At 36.7% G+C, this 18,036-nt stretch overlaps 1 long non-coding RNA gene across 1 annotated transcript; it reads right to left on the bottom strand.

The window, feature by feature from the left end:
- Nucleotides 1-1,746: 1,746 nt before the first annotated feature.
- Nucleotides 1,747-17,556, bottom strand: LOC141421335 (uncharacterized). Its single transcript, XR_012445928.1, has 3 exons — nt 17,420-17,556; nt 6,213-6,426; nt 1,747-2,684 (listed from the first exon to the last, which is right to left on the bottom strand). It is a non-coding gene; the product is annotated as an uncharacterized lncRNA (long non-coding RNA).
- Nucleotides 17,557-18,036: the final 480 nt, after the last annotated feature.

Below are 18,036 nucleotides of genomic sequence, written 5' to 3'. Positions count from 1 at the left end.
TGCTTAACATTAATTAACTAGAAGGAGTGATTATAACATGCCCAGCAAAAAAATCTGTTACAGTTACTATATTTATTAGAACTCTAAAGCTGAAAAACCTAATGATTTGACATTCTCCTCAAATTACAGATGCCTCTGGACTTACAATGTGATTGTGTCCTGATAAATCCATCATAAGTCAAAATGCATTTAATATACTTTAGAGTACCAGTTGCTTTCACTTGTGCTCTTGTGACTGACTCACCACCACTGCCCAGCTTTGCAAGATACCACAAATCACTAGCCAGGGGACAGATGAAAATTTCAAATCCCAACTTTACTTCTTACTGAATGCTATCACTTTCACCCCTTTCATAAAGTGGAAAAAAATCATTAAGTCGAATCATCCAAAGGTGGGGGCTGTCTATAGTATGAATCCTTCATATTACTTTCCATCCATGTAAATTAGCTGAGGCCTAAGTGTGTGTCAGAAATGAATCTGAAAGCTTAAATCATAGGAATCTTAGCCAGTTTTCTTTCTTTACTAGGATTTGTTTTTAGTGAGAGAAATGAGGGTAAGGAAAATTTTGTAAAGACTCTAATTTTACATTCCTGTTACTTTGGGTCTAGCCAGTTGAAAGAAATAATTTGTATATACTCTGATGGGGGTGGACTGGGAGTCAATCAGGGGCAGTTTTATGATTGTATAGTCTGCATGGTGAATGATTGTAAGTAATGACTTACTATCTAAAATGACAGAATTGAAAGGAAAATATACAAATCTCTTACATTTTCTTCCTCCTTAAAGTCAGCTTTCATGATATATCCTTTTCTTATATGTAATTAACCAAAATAAAGACAGGAAAAAATAGAGCCAGGGATGATGACTCCACACCTGTAATCTCAGCTACACTGGAGGCAGTAGGTAAGAGGATCAAAGTCTGAGGTCAGCCCTGAGCAAAAACTTCACACCTTACTTAAAAAATAACTAAAAACAAAAGAGGGGTTGGTGGCATGGTTCAAGTGGTAGAATGCCTACCTCACAAACATAAAGCCCTGAATTCAAACCCCAGTACCATGATCCCCCTCCCACAAAAAAGATAGGAAAATATACACTCAGAGGCTTCATGACATGGTCTTTAAAAACTAAAATGGGCATAATTTAATATGGTGCAAAGATGTTTGTTCTTAAATTTGACTTTATGCCTGGCTAAGAAAGATTTAACTGCATTTAGAAAGACAGAATTTTCCTAAGTAGATTATTTGTACCTTAGGATCTAGTGCATAGAACAACCACTCCTTTGGTAGAAGATTCTAGAACTAATTTGACTTTCTACCTCATTAATTGCTATTTCAAGCACAAAGTTGGGAGTACTATATTTTCTGGATGAAAGGTAATCTGCTTTATACAAACCTTTATTACAGTTCTTTAATATTATACAATGGCTCTGAGATATGAATCTGTATTCCATTGAGATAAGGTAGAAAATGACTTTCTGCCTAGCACTAAAGTAGCCTGGTGATAAAATAAATAGGAAAACTTTTCATATCATTCCAAACAATTTTATGTCCAAAATATTCTAAAATTTTGTTAGATTGAAGGCAAACATTCATACTACTCATAGGTTTGATATATAAACTTTGAAAAATATGGAGAAAATAGACATTTAACTTCTTTTTTTGCCATTATGTCACAAACAGCTCATTCTTTATCACCTAGTATCAACATTTTACTGAAGAATATATCATGGGTGCATTTAGCTTACATTGTTGCATTGCCATTTTAAAAGTAAGGTATTTAAAAAAAAAAAACTCACTCAAAAATTTGAAAATTTTCATCCAAAGTAAAAAGCAGTGTTTTCGTGCCTGTTACTTATCCCCTATATTAAGCAACTATCCCCATTTATTGTGAATAGGCCAGTCTCATCATTTCTGTCTTATGCAAATCTGTTTATGAAGTTACAAGAAAAACAACTATGGGCATAGATTTTCTTTATTTACCATTGAGCAACTGAGGTATTTTCTAAACTTCCGCATTTTTTCATATTTGCAATATAGGAAGTCAAAAAAAAAATCAAGCAATTGAACTGAAAAGTTCTAAAAATTAAAAAAATGATAATTTAAGAAATTTTCTGAAGGAAACCATCACTTGAACTCACTTCTTGAAAGAACCTATCATATATCCTAGAAAAAGCAACACAATGGTAGGCAGCCAGTGATATAGCTCCAATGATTCCCTACCTTCTAGTGTTCATTTCCTTGTGTTTTCCCTCTTTCTGTGAGGCTGGATATAGTTTGTCCCATCCAATGGATAGACTCCAGTTTACAAAAGTAGGTTATAGAAAAAAAGTGACTTCTATATTGTTCTCTGCCTCTGTCTCTCTCTTTCTCTCTCTCTCCCTTCCTCCCTTCTGCTCTACCCTCCCCCTAACTGTGGGGAAAACCAGTTTGTGTGTTATGAATAGGCCTATGCAGTGGCTATTTCTGCAAAGAACTGATGTCTTCAGTCAATATCCAGTAAAGAACCAAGCTCTACCAGGTCACAAGTGAGCCAGGGCCTGGTTCATCTGTTGTCAATAACCAGGTGAGTGTCCAGGACATGGTTGCTTCCTAGCCAAGTGCTGTGATATCTGCATCCCAGCAACACCTGCAGCCTTCTGAGAGCTCCTGAGTTGGAGGCATCCCATTAAGCCAAATGTAGATTCCTGAAACATAGAAAGTGTGAGATAGTAAATATTATTAGTTTTAAGCTGTTAAGAAAAAGATAACTAATACAATGTTAACACCAAAATATATGTTGATAACATTATTATTTTTTGTTAGTAACATGATTCAGTATCCTGGAAAAATATTCTATGTGTTTAAGAAAAAAAAGAAGGTTGTCATCAATTTCTAAAAGCAAGACCTTATTATATATATGAAAAGTAAACAGGATCTATGAATTTGATATTCAGGAGGGATATCAGGAATACTTTTTCTCCTTAGCCTTTTCTAAGGAATCAACTGGTGAATTGCTTCAGGCAATCAAGTAATGAAGAAAACATTGCCATGATTTGATCATCAATCAATGCCTACATGTATCAAAACATCACACTGTACTCAATAAATATGTACAATTAATTATTACATGTCAATTGAAAATTTAAAAATTCGTGCTGACAATTCACATTTTACTCTAAAATGTCCTGCCCTGAGCTGACTTTTCTTGAAAGGGATCTTAGAACCCAGTCCCAGACTGTAATATCCAGAAAACTGTCCAAATTTTCCTGGGGCTTCCAGACAATTATGGTGATAGTTTTGGCTTACACTGTAGGTTTGGGTTTATTTTTGTTTTTAAATGGTACCTGTTGAAACTGTTCAAGGAATGGCAGGAGAGGGAGATAAAGGAGAATGGTGGAGGGGGGGAATTCAAGTATGATATATTTGATAAATTGTAAGAGCCATAATGCACCTCCACCCAGCACAGCAATAAAAAAAGAAGAAAATAAAATAAAACTAAGAGGTTTCCTATTTAGCACTGTTACAAAACAAAGATAAAGAATTCTTATTAAAAATACAAAAATATCTTGCATCCAATAAGGAAAATTTCACAAATTTTGTCATTCAATCAAAGATTGCCAAGCATGTAGAGAAGCAGGAAAATATAATCCATAATCAGGAGAAAAGTTGATAACTCAGACTTATTGAGGACTGGCACTGGTGGTAGAATTAGTAATTGAGGACATTAAAATGGTTACTTTAACTGGATTCTGTGTGTTCAAAACTAAAGTAGAAACATGAAAGATTTTTTAAAAGCTATGAATTAAACTTCCAGAGATAAAAGCTACAAGATGCTAGGTCTAAATATACTGTACAGGATTAAAGGCCAACTAGATATTGAAGAACAAAAATCAGTAGACTTGCAAAGAAAAAGTAGGCTTTTCCAAAATGAAGCTCAGAGAGGAAAGAGAATGAAGTCAAATGAACATACCATTAGTGATCTGTGAAACAGCTTCAAGTGTAACTGAGTATACTTGGAGCCTCTAAAGAAGGGAGGGCAAACAGTTTTTGAAGAAATAATAGCCCTAACTTTCTATATTTGAGTAGAACTATATACTCACTGATCAAAGAAGAGTAGCAAATCATCAAGCACAAGAAATATGAAGAAAATTATATCACAATACATTATGAGAAAAGTTCTCAAAAGTGGTGTTAAGGAGAAAATCTTATAAACATGCAGAATGAAGGAACATTCCCTATAATGTAGGAAATATGAAAGCGAATGACATCAGATTTCTTATTGGAAGCAATATCAAGTGAGAGGATATTGGAGAAGCAACTTTAAAGTATTAAAAGAAAAGGCAAATTGTCAACCTAGAATTCCATACCAAGCAAAAAAAGTCTTTCAAAAATGAAGATGAAATAATGCCTTTTCTAGACTTACAAAAAATGAAGTAATTCATCACGGGAACCCCAGCACTACAGCAAATGTTGAAGAAAGTCCTGGGAAAGAAAAAATATATTGCCATGCACATATGTACATATATGCAAACACATCTTATTGGTTCTATTTCTGTTGAGGACAGAAGATTCTAATGCAGAATCATAAAGCATATCCATTTACTCCAAAACAACCATGCCTCCCCTTAAAAATGTTCAAATGGAAAACAAAGAATGGGTAGGGAAAATAGTAAACCAAGTGCAATGGTAGGTTTAAACTGAGCTATACTATTAATCACACTAAAAAGCATCTGGTCAAAATATTTTCATGTAAAGAGATGTCAAATTGGATTTAAAAACTAAGATACATTGCTATGCCCTCTATAATAAACTTTGCTTTTAATAATAAAGACAGAAAAATTTTAGAAGTAAAAATAGCATGGAAAAATTCAACAGACTAAAAGTAGCCAAAAAAATAGAGTCCCTATAGTAATATTTGATGAAGTAGAATTCAAAACAATGAATGTTCCCAAGGATAAAGAAGGTCATAATATAAAGGAAAAGGTGTTATTTATGCACTAAGTGACAGAGATTAAAAATACATGAAGCAAAAGGTGATAGTAATGTAAGGAGAAATTGATAAATCTAAAATTATAGCAGATATATATTTGGACATTTCCCAAATATATGGTAACCAGATAACAGAGTTCTACACAATAAATGCATCAAAGAAGAACATCGAAGAATGCTGATAGTCTGTCTTCTGCTTGATCTATTCTACTGGAGGGATTTTCCATTGAGATTTTTTATTTTCGGTTCTAGAATTTCAATTTGATTCTTTTTTCAGAATTTCTGTGTCTTTATTGAACTCCTCTTTCATATCCTGCATTGTTTTCCCACTTTTCTTCAGATATTTATTTGTATTCTCTTTGAATTTATTCTGCTTCTTGTACATGTCCTCTTTCATTTTGTTGGTCATTCTTATAAACATGCTTTTAAATTTTTTGTCTGGGCTTTCTTCCTGTTCCCTATACTTAGTGTTTATTACTGTGGGATTGTTGTCCTTTGGGGGGTGTCATGTGTATTGTTTTTTCATGTATCTTGTGCTTCTGCATTGTGATTTATGCATCTGAGACCAAATTTATTGGTTGGAAGTTTCAATCACCAGTCATCTTGCAGTCGAAGTATTCTCTGTATTCTGGCAGGACTATGAAATAGAAAGATTACAGCATAGTTTCTCACCACCATACTGGGGGATAGCTCTGTAGGCAAGCTTTGCCCACATGTCCAAGGCACCAGGCCTGGTCCCAGCACAACTCAGGTAAAGGAGAAGCTTCTGGAGTCTCTTGCATTTCCTGAGTGTGGGCCGGTGTGATATGTGGGGTGAGGGTAGAGCAGGTCAAAGGTCAGTTGTCCATTTCTGCACTGTTTCCACTTTATAAATTTCCCTTCTCTGTGTATTGAAAGCCACTGCTGGCCACATGGTGCTATAGGCCAGGAAGTTCACACTTGCTGCACAGGTATCCCTGTTTCTGGACCCTTGAACAATATTACAACCTTGAGGTGTCTCCTAAATGTGTGTGATATTGGTGAGAACAAATAGTATATTGTACTCTGCAGCAGTTGTGGAGAACTGAGGGATTCAGGTAGTCAACCTGAAGGTTTTAGTTTTCCAAGGAGTGGGAATAAAATGTTGCCATGTCTGATCCTGACCTGTTGTGCTATCACACACACTGGGGCTTAAGGTTTATGGGGGATGTTGTTTTTTGTCCTACACCTAGGTTCCAGTCTGTTTCAGAGACTTCCTGGCTTACCTTGAGGTAGAATCTTCTGCTCCCTCCACCCTTTACCCTGTCCCAGGCCAGGTGATCGAAGGCTGGAGCTGCAAAGTCTTTCTTAATTTACTTGGGTGTCTTTCTGTTTTGTTGTATTTTTCAGCTGTTCTGCCCTTCTTTCATGGTTTTTGATATATTCCTTTCTTTTTCTCTTCTCTATATAGTCTCTTCTTTGTTATCTATACTCTTCTCCCTAAAATATTTTAAATGAAATTAAAATAAAAACACAAGAACAATTAACAGCAATGTGCACGGGGGAATTTTATCATACTAAATCTAAATGCCTATTAGAGAAGAAAAGCATCTCAAATCATATATTTTTCTCTACATTAAGCAACTAGGAAAGGTAAAACAAATGTGAAATGTGCCTGACAGCCTCATCTGTTGAATGTTTGGTCCCTAGCTAGTGGTACTATTTTGGGAGATTCTGGAAGTTTCAGAAGTTGGGAACTAGCTGGACATAGTACGTGACTGAAGATGGCCCATTGGGGGTATTTTATCCTTTGCCTCTTCCTGTCACCCTCTTACTTTCTCTGCACCAAGATGATCTGCTATTTCCCATATGAGGTTCTGCTCAAGTGCACGAGGCCAAGCAACCATGGACTGAATCCTCTGAAACTAAGCAAAATAAACCTTTCTTCCTTTAAGTTCTTCCCAGGTGCTTTGGTCATAATAAAAGTAATACAGAAAATCAGTGTCAGAGAAGTGGGGTCATTGCTATAACTAAATCTGACCATGTGCTGATAGTGTATTTCCCACACTAAATAGTGTAATTTCTAAACAGGGAATCTGATATTATTGTTCACTGAGTATTCTTAGAACCCCCCAAAAAGTCTGTAAGTATGGCTAGAGGTGTGACTCAAGCAGTAGAATGCTTTCTTAGCAAGTAGGAGGCCCTGAGTTCAAATTTAAGTACTACCACAAAAACCCTATAAATTGATGAATAAATGAACTAATGGTTTTGCTCCAGACAATGAATTTTGGTAAGAAGAAATATAATGTTTTTAGTAAGGACAGAAAATTCTTGCCAGCAACATCAAAAACATTTTGATTACCTATTATGTAAAATAAATGAATTATCAAAATTACCAAAATATAGTACAGTAGAAAATATTCGCTCACTTTGTAGTACAAAGTTGTGTGTTTTGAAAGATAGTAATACTGTTCTTTATCTTAAAGGGTTTCATAGAATACTGTTATCAAATATTATATTTTACTTCTCCCTCTACATAATTGGCATTGCGCTCAGAAATTAACATAAATGATCACTTTTATTCCTTAAGAGTTTCTATTAAGGCAGAAATTTTTATCCCCAATTTGAAACCAAGGAATGGTGGCTCATAAACAATAACTAACTTGTTAAAATACCTCATACCTGGTAAGGAACCAGCCAAGCCCTGCTCAGAGCTCACCACATCATAGAATCTCTTTCGGCCTGAAAGAGATTAACACAGAAAGTTCCATAGCAATAGAGGAGACTAACATAAATGCAGCATAGTTTGAACAGAGATTGAATAAATAGTGTAGCATAAAACTCAGAGCACCAATTTCTGATCAGTGAGAAGACTTGCAGAAGAAAATATTAAGTTCAACCTTGAGACAAATATAGCTTGACACAAAGACTGGGCCATAAGTAGAAGTATGAATGAATACTTGTGATGTAGGAAGTGAACAATTGCCCAGTAGTTCTGCAGTAGCAAAATTAAGGTCAGGGAAGGAGATGAGACAAATCTTGACCTTTAAGCCAACCTCAGGAGTTCCCACATTATTAAGAGGTCCATATATGAACTAGTTTTTCTGCAATAAATAGACTGTAAGTCTCAGTGGCTTACAAAAGCAAACACTGATTCTCATGCTCACAAGGCTTCAGGTAGGCTGTGTTCCTGCTGACCTTGGTTTGTTGTAACTGGGCTGTTGGTTTCTGTCAGAGTTTCAGATGTGCTCCCCTTGCCATTATTCCTGGACTCAGCCTGAAGGTGTGCTTGTTATAGGACATGTGTTTCTCATGATGAAACATAGAAGCACTGGACCACAAGGTGAATTTCTCTGGAAGCCTTAGCTCAGAACTCTGAGGTTCACCTTCACTTCTGCCACATTCTGTTTCTAAATCAAACAAACAAACCTCTAGTGGGAAGCACTGGAGCTCTCCATGGGAAACAGGGAAGGAGTTATGAATTGAAAATAATTATCCAAACTACCCCCAGCAATACACAATACTTTAATGCTTGTGAGATCATTGGAAAAAGTAATCCAAAAATAGGAGGAGGTAGGACTGGGAGAGACTAGAACCCAAGAGATAGGAAATTATTGTAACAATAGTGAAGAGGGTGATAAATCCTTGACCGATGCAATGGCAGTGGTAAAAAGAATGCAGTGCAGTATCAAGGAAGAACCAACAGGACTGGGTGACATCCTGACTGTAAGGAAAGGAAATGGTAAAGTCAAGATGACACCAAGGATGTGTTGATGGAACATGAAAAAGGAGAAATAAATATGGAGAGAGGATGCAATGGGTTATGTTGCCATTTTAGAATCAGACACCTATGTTGCTCTCAGAGCAAATCCCAGGCTGCCCTGACTGCCTTCCATTTGGCACATGGCAATAGCTTATTTTGTATACATCAACATGATGTGTAGAAACTGGGCATGGAGTGAGTGGTATGTGCTCTGTATTCCTAGGTGCTTCCACAGTTCTCAAGCACATGCTTCTTACTGTCACACCTACAGCTCTGTCTTTTGTAGCCAGTTCACCAGTTTGCCTCCCACCTATACTAGTTCCTTATTTACTTTGTGTCTCTAGTTACAAAAGATGTTAGGATTTACTTTTTGCAGCTTCTACCATAGAGGCCAACAAGAGAAAAGCAATTGTAATGCGGACTGGGTAAACCACATACAGTACTTGCTACATTTAATTGTAGTCACATAGTTTACTGCTGAGAATGTAAAGCTCTCAAAATATTTTAATTAATTTAAATTTTGAGCTTTTGACTAAGCAATCTAGGGAAATGGTTAGGTATCAAAATGATCCAAAGATTGAAAATCAAATATTTAATATTTAAAATGGGAAAAAATATCCCTAGAGTTAACTAAAGAATGCAAACAATCTTAAAGACAGAGAGAGAAACTTGCTGGTATCATTCCCAATCACTAGGAGAAATAAGAGAGTTGGTAAAGAGGGCAAGAAAGCTAGGTTTATTTTTAGTGTGTCTTTTCTGAAGAAGGAAATGAGGACATTTTTTATAACAAAGGCCATTTTATCAGAGATTGGATTGTGTCCTTTCCAAAGTTATAGAATCACTTGAGAAAATAAAGTGTTGGATGTCACCAAGAAAGTGTAACATTCAGTGAAGATTTCTAAAATAAAATGTGAAAAAAGTAAAGATAAATATATTAAAGTTTCTTTGAAGAATGCTCTGAAGTAAAACAATTTACGTTACCATTACATATAGCATTAGTGCTTACATATGCTGACCTTAGACTATTAAAGCTATCTTGAAAATTGAGCATAAGAATACATACATTTTCACAATGTATTAGAATAATTTGAGGATATGTTTAGATGTTGTCTTAAATTATCCAAAACATTATTTTTAGCTTGAGTGCTTAAGCTGAACAGAAATAAAAATATTTACTGTTAACATTTGTTTTTCTTAATTTAGTAATTAAGCCCCAGTTCCATTACTGAACATTTTATATATTATTTTTATATTAACTGATCTTGTATTTTTAACTGATAGAAGGGATGACATGGTTTGACATGGACTTCAAATACAGAAAAGAAGTGTGTGGTAGTTCTGTAATCCCAGCACTCTGGAAGCTGAAGCAGGAGGATAGTGAGTTCAAGGCCATCCTGGGCCACACATTAAGACCCTGTCTTAGAAAGCCAAAAGAAAAGAGAGAAAGAAAAAGAAAAAAAAAAAAAAAGGAAAGAAAAGAAGGAATTCACCTTGCTTATTTCTAGTATTTTCATCATCCTAAGGCTGGGATCTAAGTTACTGTTATTTTGTCTTCGTAAGAACCTATTTAATTACCATTTATACTGTTGTAACTGAAAAAAGTGAATAGTAAACATGGGTAAGTTTACAATGAATTTGAGAGTAACTAGTTTGAATTTTCCACTTAGGTAAAGATTTTTAGGACACGTAGAACCCACCAATTAAGTGTCAGCTAAAAAATTTTGAGGAGGAAAGTTTTCCTCCAAACCCTGACAGCAGAAGTCATCCCATTTTGTTACCTTGACAGATGCTCGGTAGCACTTGGGTATCTATCCACCATATGATCACACTGACGCTCCCATCACCTTTCCACTCTATGGTGCCCCTGTGGGACGGACCTAGAACTCTTCCCAAGATTTTTGTTCTCATTTGCTGCTACTTGGTGACCAGGTGACTTCTCCAAATTTTAGCACTTAAATGTGTTCAAGAATGGTGGGACTGGGATGTAGCTTGGTGGTACAGCGCTTGCCTAGCATGAGAGAGGCCCTGGGTTCGATCTCAGCACCAAAAAAGAACAAGACAAAAACAAAAAAAGAGTGGCAAACCTAATGATAAAACCTCTGAGCAATTCTGATCCTATAGCCATAACTACATGACTTAGAATATTTCTGCAGCAATTAAACCAGTGTTATATGGTTCAAATGTTATATGTTTCATTTACTTAAGCATAAATAACTCAAACAACATTACCTATAAAGCAAATGTATAAAACATTAGGTGCACTATACTCAAGCTTGTTGCTTAATCTGTACAACTTTGTATTAATTGGTTTAAATCAATCTATTAGAGTTTTCTGGGACTCACATTGTAAATAGTACTTTTAGTCTTGACTGAATAAGAATTACGAAGTTCTGCTGGTGATGAGGCCTAGTGGTAGAACAATTGCTTGGTATGTGTGAAGCTCTGGGTTTGATACCCAGAACCAAACAAACAAACAAAAATGTTACAGAAAGAGAAAAGAATTGTAAAGTCCCAAGTGATCACACTATAGGACTGTAAACTATTTATTATCTGTTTTTGAAAAAAAAATCCATCATTTCTTCTTAAACTAGCTTGAATGAACTGTTCCTTTTGAACAGAAACCTGCTTTTGGAAAGTACTTTAGTGAAGTAGAAATCTGAAAACTAAGTGTCAGATCCACACAAATTAAAATACTGATTCTACCTGTGTGATTTTCAAAAAGGAAATTCAGAGGCTTGATCTTCAGTTTCTTTGTAAAGCTGAGATAATAGCACCTCTTAAAGTTTTTTTTAAACAGAACTTGAGGTATCCAAACCTACTGTATTGTGAGTTATCAGAAGTACTGATTTTTGTTTTCTTTCTTGTTCCTATTAAAAATAATCACTTTAAATAATGAGGCTACTCTTCTTTATAAGAACTCAAATCTTTTTATCAAATGATTTCAGTAAAAATTCCACTGTAACAGTGAGAAATAATTACCAAACCTGCCATTTAATTGGGTTTTATTTTTTGGCCTGGAAATTTAGAAAAATAATTTGTGTAACATTTTTATAAAAATATACATAGCAAGGTGTGGAGCAACTATAGCTCTAGGACTTGGAGGCAGAGGCAGGAGGGTCATGAGTTCAAGGATAGTTTGGGCTGTATAGTGAGACCATATCTCAAAAAACCATGGATTGGGGATGTAGCTCAGTGGCAGATCTACATGTACAAGTAAGCTCAACTCCTAGCACAGAAAAAAGAAAGAAAGAAAGAAAGAAAACATCCATAATTTGAATAATTTACTATTTAAAAAAAAAATCCTTAATCCTTAATCCAGTGTAAAAAGACCTGGTCCAAGTAGTCCACCTTTCTTCAAAAGCAGATAAACAATGGTGAATTTAGGAAAACTTTTTAAATTTTGAGACAGGGCCAGCTTAAGTTGGCCTTGAACTCTCAATCTTCCTGCGCTAGCCTCTCAAGTGCTGGGATTAAAGACTTCAACTACCATACCCAGTTGGGAGAAACCCTTCAACTGTATGTGATGGTTAGCTTTCTGCAGCTGTGATCAAAATACATGAGAGAACACCTTAAAAGAAGGAACTAATTTTTTGGCTCATAGTTTCAGAGGGTTCTATCCATTGTCGCTTGGTCCCATATCCTTGGCAGAACATTGTGATGTTGAAAGCCTGTGAAGAGTAGCTTGTTCACCTCATTGAGTAAAGGAAGTCGAGAAAAGGCAATATAGTAAGGGTCCAGCAAGATACGGTCCCACAGGACATGCCACTGGTGACCAACTTTCTCCAGCTAGACTCCACTTCTACAGTTTCCAGACCTTCCCAAAATAATGCTACTAAGTAGGGATCAGCCATTCAACACACGAGCCAATGGTTAACATTTAATGTTCAAACAACAACATTCTGCCCCTGGCTCCCAAAGGCTCATGACCATCTCGTAATGCAAAATGTATTCAGCCCATTACTAAGTGTTCCCAAATTTCTAATGGTTCCAACATTGTTTAAAAGCCTTAGTCCAATTAGATCAAGGGCAAACACAACAAGGGGATTGGACTATGAGCACATGATAAAAGCGAGAGCACACAAGGGAGGGGTGAGGATAGGTAAGACACCTAAAAAAACTAGCTAGCATTTGTTGCCCTTAATGCAGAGAAACTAAAGCAGATACCTTAAAGCAACTGAGGCCAATAGGAAAAGGGGACCAGGAACTAGAGAAAAGGTTAGATTAAAAAGAATTAACCTAGAAGGTAACACCCACGCACAGGAAATCAATGTGAGTCAATGCCCTGTATAGCTATCCTTATCTCAACCAGCAAAACCCCTTGTTCCTTCCTATTATTGCTTATACTCTCTCTACAACAAAATTAGAGATAAGGGCAAAATAGTTTCTGCTGGGTATTGAGGGGGGGAGCGGGAGGGGGTGGAGTGGGTGGTAAGGGAGGGGGTGGGGGCAGGGGGGAGAAATAAACCAAGCCTTGTATGCACATATGAATAATAAAAGAAAAATGAAAAAAAAAAAAAAAAAGCCTTAGTCCAGAGTCTCCTCTAGGAGTCAAGGCAACACTAAGCTGTGAGCCTTTGTAAAATTTTAAAAAGTTACCTACTTCTAAGATACAATGTGACAAGGTAAATATTCTCACTCTAGAGGGGAATATTGGGGGCATACAAAAAAGGGATGAGACCTACACAAGTCCAAAAGCTAGCAAGGAAACCATTAAAAAGCATAGGTATATATCCAGCTTCAGGAGCACATGGTATTGTGATGTGAGAGCCGATAGGCTTGGAAACCCCACCTTTATCTGTGCCTTGCTGTTTTTAGCCCCTGTGTCCTCTCTCTTGGGCTTGGTTCCAGTCATTGCCTGTAGCTTTCCTAGGCATGTTCCATTTCCTGGTATCTCCAACATTCTGGTGTCTCCGCTGCAGTTCAGACTTTACTCTCACAGATTCATACATTACTTTCTTGGGAGCAGCCTACAGTATCCTGACCCTGTCACACATTGCCTAGCATCCTTTGAAATCTGGGAAAAAAAATCCTTGACAATATAATGCTTGCATTTTGTATGCCTGCCAAATCAGCACCATAGTTTACCATGACTGTGGTGGCCTCTGAGTGCCTGGGTGGGTGAGCATAGTATACAGAATCCTGGTGAAACAACTTCCTAGACTTCCCTGGTCAAGCAGAATACTCAAGAGGCATTCGCTTTCAAATGGGTTTACTCTTTCATGGCCTTAACCCTGCCATGGTTGGGGTCTGACCAATTCCTGAGATGCCCTCAAAACATCATTCCTCATTTTACAGTGCAAAATGTATGATTTCTTTTTAATCTTTAATCTTTCTAATCTCTGATCTTTTTAACAAACACACCCTGCTTGTCCTTTTTCTGGCCAAACTTCAACTTTTCATGTTTTTATTCTCTGATTTTTGCTTTCTATTTTCACTGTAAACCTAGCTAAAAGCAGCCAGCAATAACTATGCTACCTTGAAATTTCCTACACCAAATTAATTAGTCCATTATTATTAAATTTTTTCTCACTCAAATGATCAGAACACAGGTAAAGTGTAGACAAATTCTTTGTTAGAATGTAACATGAATGACTTCTAGTCCCATTCCTGATACTCATGAGCCTGGCCTGACATGTGGCAGGAATGTGGAGATGAAGTCATAGAGGAGAAAGGGGCAAGATAGTGAAGAACTGTGCAGGCACACATGAGACTTTTGTGTTTTATTCTGCATTTGATGGAATGCTTTGGAGGGTTTTGAATATTTCCATCTTATTTGTACTCAGAAGATCAATCTGGTTGCTGCAGAGAGTCCTGGTGATGAGTAGAGAGATAAATTAGGGGATTATTGTAGGAGCTAAACTGAGAGATGATGGGAGCTTATGCTATGATGGTAAGTACAGAAATATAAAATAGTGATAAAATTGGGTGGATTGGGGAAAGGGAAAGAGAGTCCAGGATCTAGGCTTTTATCCTCTGAATTTACTGAGAAAGAAAATAATGGAAGGAAAGCAATTTTAGGTGGACTGAGGTACCAATACTTATTTTTGACTGCATGAAATATAATTAGAGGTGGGCACCAAATACAAATATAGAGTTCAGGGGAAAGTCTTAGCAAAAGACTTCATATAGACCATGGGTTAAGAAAAGTCTATGGAACTGAGCATTGAGTACTCTAAAATTTAGAAATTTTAAAGAGGAAGAGAAGCCAGAATAGCAGACTAAGAAGAAGAGGTCACCAGAATAAGAAAACCAGGAGAATGTGGTGATCAGGAAGTTAAGTAAATATAGCACTGCATGAAGAAGGGAGGAGTAGATGGGATCAAATGTTAATAAATCAAGAAATACATAAGATCTGATCATTGAATTTGGAAATACAGTGGTATTTGGTAGCATGAGCAATGCCTTCAGTGGAGTGGTAGGGAAGGAAACTAAGAAGTACAATTGATGAAGAGAGAATGGGAAGACAACTGAGTATACAATTATATGACAAAAAATATTTCCAACAGATTTCATCAGAATGGTAGTAGACAAAAAGGACCTATTTTGGATGGGGTGTGTGAATTTTATTTTATTTTATTTTAAGTTTAGAGGCATTTGTGTAGCTGAAATTAATTCAGTAGGAAGGGGCATATGCAGAAGTAAGCTGGATTGAACTGCTCATGTAGGGTAGGAATGATTAGGGCACAGTAGTGAAGATCCGTCTATTGATACAAGAGAGAAAAAGAATAATGGCAGTGCATAGTCCTCCAGGAGAGCAGGAAGGTCCTGTGTACAAGGGCAAAGGCTACTTTTGATGAGATCAAGATGAAAATACTCATTGAAATCCATTGGAAGGCTGGTAAGAAATGTTGGCAAATCTGGTGTTACTTAGACCTATTTTAATCACATTTATTTCCCAGTGAAAAAAAGAAGATAATGAGTAGGATAGAAGGGGTGCCAAGGGTGGAGGGAGAGAAAATATTAAGAAAGAAGCACTTGGCATATGGACAGTTGATTATAGAACAGCTGTGGTGGGCAGAGAGGTACAATGGACTCACCTAACCTTTATGGACAAAAATTAAAATGAAACCAGGCAGAAAAATCTAGCATCTTTTGGAAGATAGGGACACAGGAATTGAAGGGAAATTGAAAGTGATTACATAGCTGGACTGTGAAATTTGAGTTGAATAAGAAAGGAAGTGAGGAATATTTGGGAAATGGCTTGTAGAAAAGCAGATGTAAATAGAGGTAAGAGAGACAGCTAGAAATACAGAATTTGGGAATCAAAGAATGAGATACATGAACTAAAATTTTGAAAGTGATAGAATTAATGATAGTGATAATGTCTAGGGTTGTTAGTGGGCAGCTGAGGATGAAAAGAGTAGAATTATCATTAAACATGAAGACATTAAGGAACCCCAAGCTGGAATATCAGGAGGCTGTTTGGCATGTGAATGTCATCCTAAATAGTGACTCCAGCAATGGTGGAAAGCCAGGTAGCAAAGATTCAGTGCCAAAAAGTTGACTGCATTTCTTCTCTTCTCCCACTGTTGTTCCATTGGAGTAACATTTTTCTTTTTCTTTTTCTTTGTTTTTTTGGATTCTACAGATATATTAGGCTTTTATCCCCTTATGAAATTATAGTTCACTAGAATCATATATTAAATTAATCATTGCTGCAGTCCAACATTTTGAGTTTTAAGTATCTAAGTACTTAGATAAGTACTTGTCAATAATTTCAAAGTCAGATGTCAGGGTTGACTCAGTGGTAGAATGCTTGCTTACCATGTGCAAGACCCTGGGCTTGAACCTCATACTGAATTAAAGAAAATTTCAGCATCAACTCTGAGTGGAAGCTCAGAAATTGAGAACCATGCTGTGGAAACAGGTAGCCTTCTTCAGTCCAGCACCACCAGCTACACCGTTGAGACATTGGGAAATTACTTCAACTCTCTGTGCCCCTGAGGCTGTGCAAGCAAGGATACTAGCACATTTTTCATGGAGTTGGACTTGTTATTCTAGAATTACATATTAACATAGTATTATAGTATGTGCTACATTATATACATTGAATGTGTTTGTATACCTTAACTGTATATACAGTTAATATACATCAATCTAAGTAAAGCTCAGGTACACACACTTATCTGTATATGTGTGTATAAGGCATTGTGTAGTACTGGAAACTGAACTCAGGCCATCATTAGACAACTCTACCACTGGAGCTACCCTCCTAATCCTTTTGCTTTTCATTAGTTTTTCAGATAGGGTCTCCCACTAACTTTCCTGGGGCTGGCTTTGAACCAGCACCCTCCTACCTTCACCACCAGAGTAGCTGGGATTCAAGTGTATACCATCAGACCTGGCTTTTTTTTTTTTTAATACTGAGTAGAAACTAGCATAAATCATTTCAGAAAAAAGCAACTACAGATCAAAAATCATTCTTATGGACTTCATCAATGGTGCCAATTAGAACTCTTTATTTTTCTCTGTTTTTAGTCAGCACATGTTAATTGTACAAAGGGTTTTCATTGTAATATTACCATACATGCACATAATGTACTTTGATCAAGTTCATTTTCTTATCCCCTCCCCCACAGAATAATGAAATCTAGTTTTTTTTTAAAGACAAAAGGCTTTTTATGAAGGTAAAGTCTAGCAGCAATTTGGATTTGCTGTGTGTGTGTGTGTGTGTGTGTGTGTGTGAGAGAGATTAGCTCTGGCATAACAACAAAACCAAGTCTGACTTACCTAAGCCAGAAAACGGCTTCTGATGAGGTACCTTGATGGAGCACAGGGCTTGGGTGACAGGAATGTTTTCATAAATGCAGCTGGTACAGGCACTGCTGCCTGAATAATTAACACTAACCTGTTTTATTTTGATTTCTTTTCTTTTAGCCTTGCTTATACTTAAGCTTTACTTAAGGTTTAAAGTCAGCAGAAGAAGCATCTGGTTGCCCTAGATTAGGGAACCACTTGTAACTAATTATAGAAGTGGTGGGAAGGAAGAATCTTTTGGAAAGAAATTGCCAGTACCTCTGCAGCTTCTGCAATGGAATGAAGTTATCATTCCACCCAAATTGCACAATGTGCTGGAGAAGTAACTGCTTTAAAGACATTGCGAGAAAAGAAGAATGGATGTTGAGGTCAAACAAAAGTCCATTTCATGGGCCTAGTTGTGACAATGACCATGGACATCCAGTAGTATGCTAAGAAACACAAAATGTCTTAGGGCAAGGAGACAGGCAGCATGGAGACATGACAAGAGTGCGAGGGAAATTCAGTACCTACAGATCTGCCATCTGAATGTGCCATAGCACCACACCCTAGTGCCCAAATGAGGCCTTTCCTTAAGTACAAATAAGATG

Source organism: Castor canadensis, chromosome 3, assembly GCF_047511655.1.
Source record: "Castor canadensis chromosome 3, mCasCan1.hap1v2, whole genome shotgun sequence".
Lineage (NCBI taxonomy): Eukaryota > Metazoa > Chordata > Mammalia > Rodentia > Castoridae > Castor > Castor canadensis.
This window is presented reverse-complemented; position numbering and strand designations above follow the sequence as displayed.